Below are 9,663 nucleotides of genomic sequence, written 5' to 3'. Positions count from 1 at the left end.
ATATCTCAATTAGTCAGCCAGGCTGTTTGCATCTTGGTGTTATGCAATGGCTAAATCACATTTGTTAAGTGTTCTTGCCCCAAATGTTGATCTAGACTTTTAAATTAGTCTCTAAATCTAATTACCAGGTTACAGGAAACTTGGGAAATAAAAGAATGATTAATGATACAAGGAAGCAAACAACCAATGTGCAAAATTTCACAGAATAAATGTCTTGTTTCTTAATATATATTAAGACAAAATAAAAACAATGTTGCAAATTAAAAGAGACTTAAGACAATTCTATGATCTCATATGGAATTTAAAAAACAGGATCACAAGAGAAGAGAGGGAAAAATAAAACAAGATAAAATCAGAGTGGGTGACAAACCATAAAAGACTTAATCATAGGAAACAAAGAGGGTTGCTGGAGGCGACAAGAGCATGGGGATGGGGTAACTGGGTGATGGACATTAAGGAGGGCATGTGATATAATGAGCACTGGGTATTATATAAGACTGATGAACATTGAACTCTACCTCTGAAACTAATACACTATATGTTAATTAGTTGAAGTTAAATTTAAAAAAAGTAAATTGCATTACCAAGTTTTACACTAAAGAAATACATAAAAGAGACCCAAGAGACCTAAATACAGTGTGTGGAGTGTGTTGGGATCCCTGTGTTAAAATGTACCCAGGATTTGTTCTAATCAAGTATGGTAGGACATGCAGACATGGAAATGATTGTCATGAAGGAAGAAGTTTATACTGAACGATCTCAAAAATTAGGCACAGCATGCCTGCAGAGCCACTTGGGAAAGTACCCAGTTCTGTTAGGAGGCACAAGTTGGGAGAGGGCAGAGTAAAGCACAGAGCCTTTACTGAAGGTTCTCCCCTCCAAGGAATGGGTGACACTGGATAAGTACACTGAGAAAGTTTGGGATTGGATAGTTTTAACAATTATGGCAGGCTGAGTTATTGAGGTGATCCCTAGTTTTTTGGTACTTGGCCCTGGGGTGATTTGGACAGGAGGAATATTGGCTTGGTTCGTGAGAGTTTGATAAAGGAAACAGTTGGGGCTTTGGTTAGCTGGTTTGTAAATCAAAGGCATGGTATCAGAAGACTTGTTTGGGGCACCTCAGTGGCTCAATTGGTTAAACATCTGGCTCTTAATTTCAGCTCAGGTCATGATCTCAGGATTGTGAGATCCAACCCTGTGTCTGGCTCTGCACTGGGTATGTAGCGTACTTAAGATTCTCAGTCTCCCTCTCCCCCTACACCTCCCCACTGCTCCTCAAGCCTCTCCTCTCTCTAAAAAAAAAAAAAAGAAAGAAAGGAAAAAAAAAAAGGTTGTTGGCTATTTCTAGGAATTTGCTACCCCTGGGAAGGATAGCCTGTCCAGGATCAAATCCCCAAATGCCAGAGCATAAGCTTGCAGAAAATAAGAAGATATAGTCAATACCATCCTGATTTGGATAGCTGAAAAAAAAAATTTTAGATCGTTGTGAAAACAGTGTGGATTATATTAAACAATTGTTCATTTTTTTAGGCATGATCATGGCATGGGTGTGGGGGTATGCTAAGTACATAGGGTTTGAGTCACTTTGAGCCAGGCAAACGCTGTGGTCGGATTAGGGGCCGCAGGGCTGTGGGAGTGCAGACTGAGAAAATGCAGACCACCGGGGCATTACTCATTCCTCCGGCTCTGATCCTCTGCTGTACCAGGGATCTAATCAGGCCTTTGCCTCCTACTTGAGTAGACCAGAGATCCCACCTAAACAGCCATCCTAATGCAGCTCCTCACTCCATATGGCCCGACAGGAGTTCCAGACCAGTGTTGTCTTCTGGGACATTGACACAGCAGCCAAGTTTATTGGCACTGGGGCTGCCACAGTTGGTGTGGCTGATTCAGGGGCTGGTATTGGGGACAGTGTTTGGCAGCTTGATCATTGGCTATGCCAGGAACCCGTCTCTTGAGCAGCAGCTCTTCTCCTATGCCATTCTGAACTTTGCCCTGTCTGAGGCCTTTGGGCTCTTCTGTTTGATGGTTGCCTTCCTCATCCTCTTCACCATGTGAGGCTCCCTGAGGGTCACCTACCCGTCCCTGCTGCTTCAACTTCAGGCCATGCCTGGTGCTGGAGTGTGTTAAGCTTTACCATTAAACACAATGTTTCTCTAAAAAAAAAAAAAAAATACATAGGGTTTACTGTGCTATCCCTACTATTTTTGCACATATTTGAAAATTTCTATAGTAAGCTTTTCTTAAATAGAAAATTAAATCTAGGGACATATGAATGGCTCAGTGGTTGGGCATCTGCTGCCTTCAGCTCAGGGCATGCTCCAGGGTCCTGGGATTGAATCCCGCATTGGCTCCCCGCAGGTAGCCTGCTTCTTCCTCTTGCCTATGTCTCTGCCTGTCTCATGAATAAATTTTTAAAATCTTTAAAAAAATGAAATCTGAAAATTTAGACCACTCAGTGATGATAATTTGATGCCTACAAATGAAATTTTGTGGGAGGGATGCCTGGGTGGCTCATTAGTTAAGCATCTGCCTTTGCCTCAGGTCCTGATCCTGGAGACCCAGTATCAAGTCCCATATCGGGCTCCCTGCATGGAGCCTGCTTCTCTCTCTGCCTGTCTCTGCCTCTCTCTCTCTGTGTCTCTCATGAATAAATAAATAAAATCTTAAAAAAAAAAAAAAGAAAAATTTGTGGGAAATCACCAAAGGTCTACTTGTTAGGAAATTAATAACCTTAATGCATTTAGGAAACTTGGATTGAGGAACTAGTGTTTGTCTTATATACCACTCTGTCCCCACCCAGAGTGCCTTTTGTATAACAGGCAGTTGGTTTTTTCATTTTTTAATTCATTTTTTATTTATTTAAAAATAAAATCAGGGATCCCTGGGTGGCGCAGCGGTTTGGCGCCTGCCTTTGGCCCAGGGCGCGATCCTGGAGACCCGGGATCGAATCCCACATCGGGCTCCCGGTGCATGGAGCCTGCTTCTCCCTCTGCCTGTGTCTCTGCCTCTCTCTCTCTCTCTCTCTGTGACTATCATAAATAAATAAAAATTGAAAAAAAAATCGAAAAAAAAAATAAAATCAGTAGTTTTGCAGGAAATAAAAAGTTTTAAAGAATAGATAACCTCAGGGCACCTGGTGGCTCAGTGGTTGAGCGTCTGCCTTTGGCTCAGGTCATGATCCCGGGGTCCTGGGATTGAGTTCCTCATGTCTCTGCTTCCCTGTGTCTCTCATGAATAAATAAATTAAATCTTAAAAAAAAAAAAAAAGGATATCCTCTAACAAAATTCTGCTACATCATTCTATAAGGCAAATATCTCATATCTCAACAATATAATTAAATGAGGATAGCCCCTAGAAAGCAAAACCTGGACCAGTATCACTTATGATAAACACAAGCATTCCAATTCCAAATAAAGTTCAGTAAATCGTTCAGTCTATTAAAATAATTATAAAACATAAAACAATTTAACAGGAATATCCAGGGACCTGACATGTTGTGATTTAATTAGGTATCCCGATTTTAGTTTGAGCAATGTACCATATTGGAAAAAAATGGCATTATACGCTTCAGTATCTCTTAGGTTGTTTCTTTTATTCTCATTTATCTTAGCCTCATCAGCTTTTAAAAAGGAATGAACAACAACAGATATGAAAAGTTGGCATTCGACACAAAAATTAGTACCTTCCACAAAATAAGATGATTATTACAAAACTCTGTAATCTTATTATAGTCCTACATTAAGACTTTAAAAAAAATATTTTATTTATTCACGAAAGACACAGAGTGAGAGGCAAAGACACAGGCAGAGAGGAGCAGGCTCTATGCAGGGAGCCCGACGTGGGACTCAATTCCGGGTCTCCAGGATCAGGCCCCAGCCAAAGGCGGTGCTAAACCACTGAGCCACCCGGGCTGCCCTGTTTTTTTTTGTTGTTGTTTTGTTTTGTTTTGTTTTTCTTTTAAATTTTATTTATTCATGAGAGACACAGAGAGAAGGCAAAGACAGCCAGAGGAAGAAGCAGGCTCCAGTCAGGAAGCCCCATGTGGGACTTGATCCCAGGACTCTGGGATCAGGCCCTGAACCAAAGGTAGACCTCAATCACTGAGCCACCCAGGCGTCCCCTACATTAAAACTTGTACTTCCAAGTCCACTTTGCTCAGATTGGGCAGACGTTATTGAATAATTATTCATCTAGAATAACAAGACCCACTCATGATTTCAAATTGTTTTTAATTTGAAAACAGTATATGCAATGTTAGAAAAAAATGCAACACAAAAAATGTATTTTAAGAAGTATAATAAAATTAGTTTTCACTAATAGGTCAATATGTTTCTCCTGCCTTGTATGATTTTCATGTTAACAGAGGTCTTCTGGAGACAGTACATTAACCTAAAATTTCTGAAAGTATGTTCCACAAAACATTAGTATTTTAAGTTTTTTTTTTTTTTTTTTTTACTTTTTAAGCAATCCACACCCAACGTTGGCCTTGAACTCACAACCTGGGCTCAAGAGGCACATGTTCTACCAACTTAGCCAGCCAGGCACCCCAAAACACTAGTACTTTAATGATAAGGGAAGAAAATAATTTTGTGGTAAAACAAGCATGGGAGTTCTGTATACTATATTTCTCGAGGGAACAGTACCTAACAAAAGACTATCAAAAAAAGTTTAACTCAGTGTATCTCAGACATACATAGAATTCTACATAGAATTCCCATTCCAAATACCTATGGCAGATGTGATTCTAGTTTGATAGATATTTGCCATAACCAGAGGAGTGGCTTCAAGGATGGAAATGTCAGCATTATGACAGGTGTATGGTTATCTGTATGGCAAGGAAAGCAATTCAAATTATGTTATCCAGTCAGCTGCTTGCGTTTTTTGAATTTTAAGTGGTACTTTTCTTTTTTTTTTTTAAAGATTTTATTTATTTATTCATAGAGACACACACAGAGAGAGAGAGAGGCAGAGACACAGGCAGAGGGAGAAGCAGGCTCCATGCAGGGAGCCCGATGTGGGACTAGATCCCAGGTCTCCAGGATCATGCCCTGGGCTGAAGGCGGTGCTAAACCGCTGAGCCACCCGGGCCGCTCTCTAACCATATTCTTTATTTTATTTTTTTAAAGATTTTATTTATTCATAGAGACAGAGAGAAAGAGAAAGGCAGAGACACAGGCAGAGGCAGGCTCCATGCAGAGAGCCTGACGTGGGACTGGATCCAGGGTCTGCAGGATCACGCCCTGGGCTGCAGGCGCGCTAGACCGCTGCGCCACCGGAGCTGCCCTAACCATATTCTTTATATAAATATACCATATGTATTTAGGCCTCTGAATGATCAATATTTAAATTATATATAATTTCGTGCTGAAAAATATTGAATATCTGTGTTTCTTGCTATCCATAAACAAAAGTTTCTCTGTAGCATTTATCAAAAAGTGAGATTGCTCAGTCACAGATTATATTCATTTTCAACTTCATTGAAATTGCAGTGGAGAACATCACTGTTGTGCCAACTTACAAGTCCTCCAACCAATGAAGTATTATTTCCTTATATTTCCACTTTGGAATGTGCTTTATAGTGAGTTGAGCATATTTACATATCTGTTTATTGCTGAACACCATAATTTACTAATTCATGTCTTTTGCCTATGTTCCTTTTTTATTAGAATATTTCATATGAGAATTGTGGAATTCTAGATATTAATCCTTTACCTAGTATTATAAAAGATGGATTTAGCTACCCAGATTGTGGTTTATATCTGTATTTATGGTGACACTGTCATATTAAAATTTAAAATTTTTTTAATGAATGCAATCATACCTTTCATTATTCAATAATCTTTTAAATTTTTTTTACTAGATCCTTGGTTTTCTAGGAAATCAGTTACATCAGCTGCATATGGATATAATTTTGGCTTTTTCTAAGTATTTATAGTGATCATTTTATTAATCTTAGAAAGAATCTCCAGAATAAGATTTTGGATTAGTGGTGATAGCAGGCATTTTAGTTGTTTTCACCTATTTAATGGAAGCCACTTAGTGTAATGTTTGTTCTAGGTTTGAAGTAAACTGACTTTATTATAGCTCAATTGTTTCCTTCAATCCCTAGTTAACTTCTTTTTTTTTTAAGATTTTTAAAAATTATTTATTTCACAGAAAGAGAGAGAGAGTGAACAAGCACAAGCATGGGGAGCTGCAGGCAGAGGGAGAGGAAGAAGCAGGCTTGCTGCTGAGCAGGGAGCCTGATGTGGGGTTCAATCCCAGGACCTTGGGATCATGACCTGAGCCAAAGCAGATACCTAACTGACTGAGCCACTCAGGTGACCCCCTAATTTTTTTTAACTTTTTTATTAGAAATGCCTGCCAAATATTATCAGATGCTATTTTGTCACACTGATATAATGTTTTTCTCCTTAGATTTTTAGTGTAATAAATTGTCCTTTGGACATTAAGGCAGTATGGCATTAGTATAAGAATGGACAAATAGACCAATGGAACAAAATAAACATCCTTGAAATAGACTTACATATATGTGGTTATCTAATTTATGACAAAGGTTCCTTGCAATATGGTTGCAATATAGCAGTCTTTTCAATAAATACCACTGGGTCAATTGCATTTCTATAATGATAAAAAATTAATCTTGGCCCTTACCCCATACCACACACATATAAATTCCAGGTGCTTTGGTGATCTGATTGTAAAACGTAAAGCAAATGCTTTAGAGGAAAACAGTGTGCCATGGAGTGCTCTCTAGCCTTTGCCAATATGCTAGTGAATATTGAAGACAAGATCTCCAATCTCCAGGAAAATCTGGGAAACCTACAACCACTGTGTACCTAACTAAGAAAACTTCATTTCTGATAAGGGCCATGAAGAGAAAAAATATTGGGAAAGAGAATTGCCAGAGAGGGACAATTCAGTTGGTCATTTCATTTGAAGTATGTAGAGTATCCACAGTGGTAGCAGTACAGGTTTTATGCAAGAATAGCCAGGTTAGGGATGCCTGCGTGGCTCAGTGGTTGAGCATCTGCCTTTGGCTGAGGGCGTGATCCTGGAGTCCTAGGTTTGAGTCCTACATCAGGCTTCTTGCATGGAGCCTGCTTCTCCCTATGCCTGCGTCTCTGCCTTTCTCTCTCTGTGTCTCTCATGAATAAATAAATAAAATCTTTTAAAAAAAATAGCCAGGTTAACACTGAAAAGTTACAAAGGGGTCCTAGTCCTACCAGATAAAAAAACTAAAAAATCCCTATAATCAAAATGATGCAGAACTCATGCCTGAACAGACCAGTGAAATAGAACAGAAAGTCTACAAATAGACCCAAAAATATAGGAAATTTTAGTCCACGAAGGGATGGTGAGGTGACACTTCTCTAGTATATCTTTCTGTATACTAGAGGGAGCCTGCTTCTCCCTCTGCCTATGTCTCTGCCTCTCTCTGTGTGTCTCTTGTGAATAAATAAAGAAAAATAAAATTAAAAAAATAAAAAGCTCTACATCCAATATAGGGCTTGAACTTGTCACCCCAAGATCAAGAATCACATGTTCTACCAACTGAACCAGCCAGGCGCCCTTCACCTAAGCAACTTTTGAAAGACAATATGACCATATTCCCTCAAGCTAAAAGCAAAACAAACAAAAAACCCTGTAAACAAATTAGCTAGTAGGACTGATTATACAGTGATACAGATCAGCAATTCTGAAACTACTACTTCATATATTCTAGAATCAAGCAAAAAAGTGTATTGTGGGAGTAACCTAATATAATGCGAGAAAACTTTATTACTGCTGGAGAAGGACGTTGCAATAGGGAGAGGAGGCTAGAATGAACTCTGTGATGCTGGGTTGGAATTGGAGCTATCACTATAAAGTCATATTTTTGGCTTAAGTAACCTTTACACCCAATGTGGGGCTCAAACTCACCACCCCAAGATCAAGAGTGGGATGCTCTATCAGCTTAGCCAACCAGGCACCCCCATGATATTTTTCAGTAGATATAGAAATACACATAGGGCTGTGTGTGTGTGTGTGTGTGTGTTTTCTAGCAAAGGACAAGGAAGAAATGGCATCCCAGTACCAATAAGAATATCTAGCACCCAGATCCAAGGAACCCCAGTAGAGAAAATACAAGATGGGTTTGGAACATTTTGTGGGGGTAGAAAGTAGAGAAGTGCTCAAAAAGTGATTAAAATATGTCAAAAGGGGCAGCCCGGGTGGCTCAGAGGTTTAGCGCCACCTTCAGCTCAGGGTGTGATCCTGGAGACACGGGATCGAGTCCCAGAGTCCCACGTCGGGCTCCCTGCGTGGAGCCTTCTTCCCCCTCTGCCTGTGTCTCTGCCTCTCTCTCTGTGTGTCTGTCATGAATAAATAAATAAAATCTTAAAAAAAATAAAAAATAAAATAAAATATGCCAAAATATCACAGTGTCAGTCTGAAGGAGTTCCCACCGGCCGAACATGGGACAATATGAGTATTAAATAAGTCATGATAGTATCAGTTTAAGTAAGACCATTTAATAACCCAGTGATTAAAATAGGACTCCATGAAACATGCTTTATAGTAGAATGCCAACTTAGTAATGTGGGAGGAATGGTGGAATTAAAAAAATCACCATCGGGCAGCCCGGGTGGCGCAGCGGTTTAGCGCCGCCTACAGCCTGGCGCGTGACCCTGGAGTCCCGGGATCGAGTCCCACATCGGGCTCCCTGCATGGAGCCTCCTTCTCCCTCTGCCTGTGTCTCCGCCTCTCTCTCTCTCTCTCTCTCTCTGAATAAATACATAAATCTTTAAAAAAAATCACCATCAACAATCATAGGAATAATTGATCTGGTAAGAATCATCAACAGATGCTGAAACTAGGAGGTAAAAATTCGACGAGAAACAGATGTTGATATTATCTTAAACCATCGCTCCATAAATATTTATTAATTTCACAAAGGAAAAATAGTAATATGACAGTGAAGAAACCTAGCAGACACAACCGTATCCAGCTGATCATAATTTTGACCCATAATCTGTATGGGATAAAATGACCTCCTGTACCTCAGTTTTGTCAAAAAAATTCAACTGAGTAAGTATCAAATTGGCCTAATTCAACAATTCACTGGGCAGCATGCCATCTAGCAATAGATAGGAACTCCAATGAGCTATGGCTTTTCTATGGAAAAGGAAAGGTTTTGGGGCACTTGAGTGGCTCAGTGGTTGAACATCTGCCTTTGGCTCAGGTCATGATCCAGGGGTCCTGGGATCAAGTCCTCTTTGTACTTCAGATTTAAAAAAATAAAGGTATTTATGAAACAAGACTCATAACTAGAGATCTAGAATGAGAGGATTGACAGAATGTGGGAGAACAAAAACTATGACCAAAACCACCAAAATTCAACAATAGAAAATCTTTTAATCAGTTGGAGAAAAAACATACATAAAATATTGGGGAACAAAAATATGAATAATGCTGACTTAATTAGAAACAATAGTAGCCAAAAGACAATAGAATAACATCTTTAAAGAACTAAAGAAAAGTAGTGGTGCCTGGGTGGCTTAGTTGGTTAAGTGTGCCTTGGGCTCAGGTGGAGATCTCAAGCTGCTGGAATCCAGCCCTGCATCCAGTTCCCTGCTCAGAAGGGGAGTCTGCTTCCCCCTCTGCCCCTCCCTCTGCTC

At 39.7% G+C, this 9,663-nt stretch overlaps 1 pseudogene; it reads left to right on the top strand.

The window, feature by feature from the left end:
* The first annotated feature begins 563 nt into the window (after positions 1 to 563).
* LOC112643612 (ATP synthase F(0) complex subunit C1, mitochondrial-like) lies at positions 564 to 6,529 on the top strand (annotated as a pseudogene).
* The last annotated feature ends 3,134 nt before the right edge of the window (positions 6,530 to 9,663 follow it).

Source organism: Canis lupus, chromosome 1 (genome assembly GCF_003254725.2).
Source record: "Canis lupus dingo isolate Sandy chromosome 1, ASM325472v2, whole genome shotgun sequence".
In the NCBI taxonomy this organism is placed as follows: domain Eukaryota; kingdom Metazoa; phylum Chordata; class Mammalia; order Carnivora; family Canidae; genus Canis; species Canis lupus.
The sequence above is the reverse complement of the archived record's forward strand: the minus strand, read 5'-3'. Positions and strand labels throughout refer to the sequence as shown.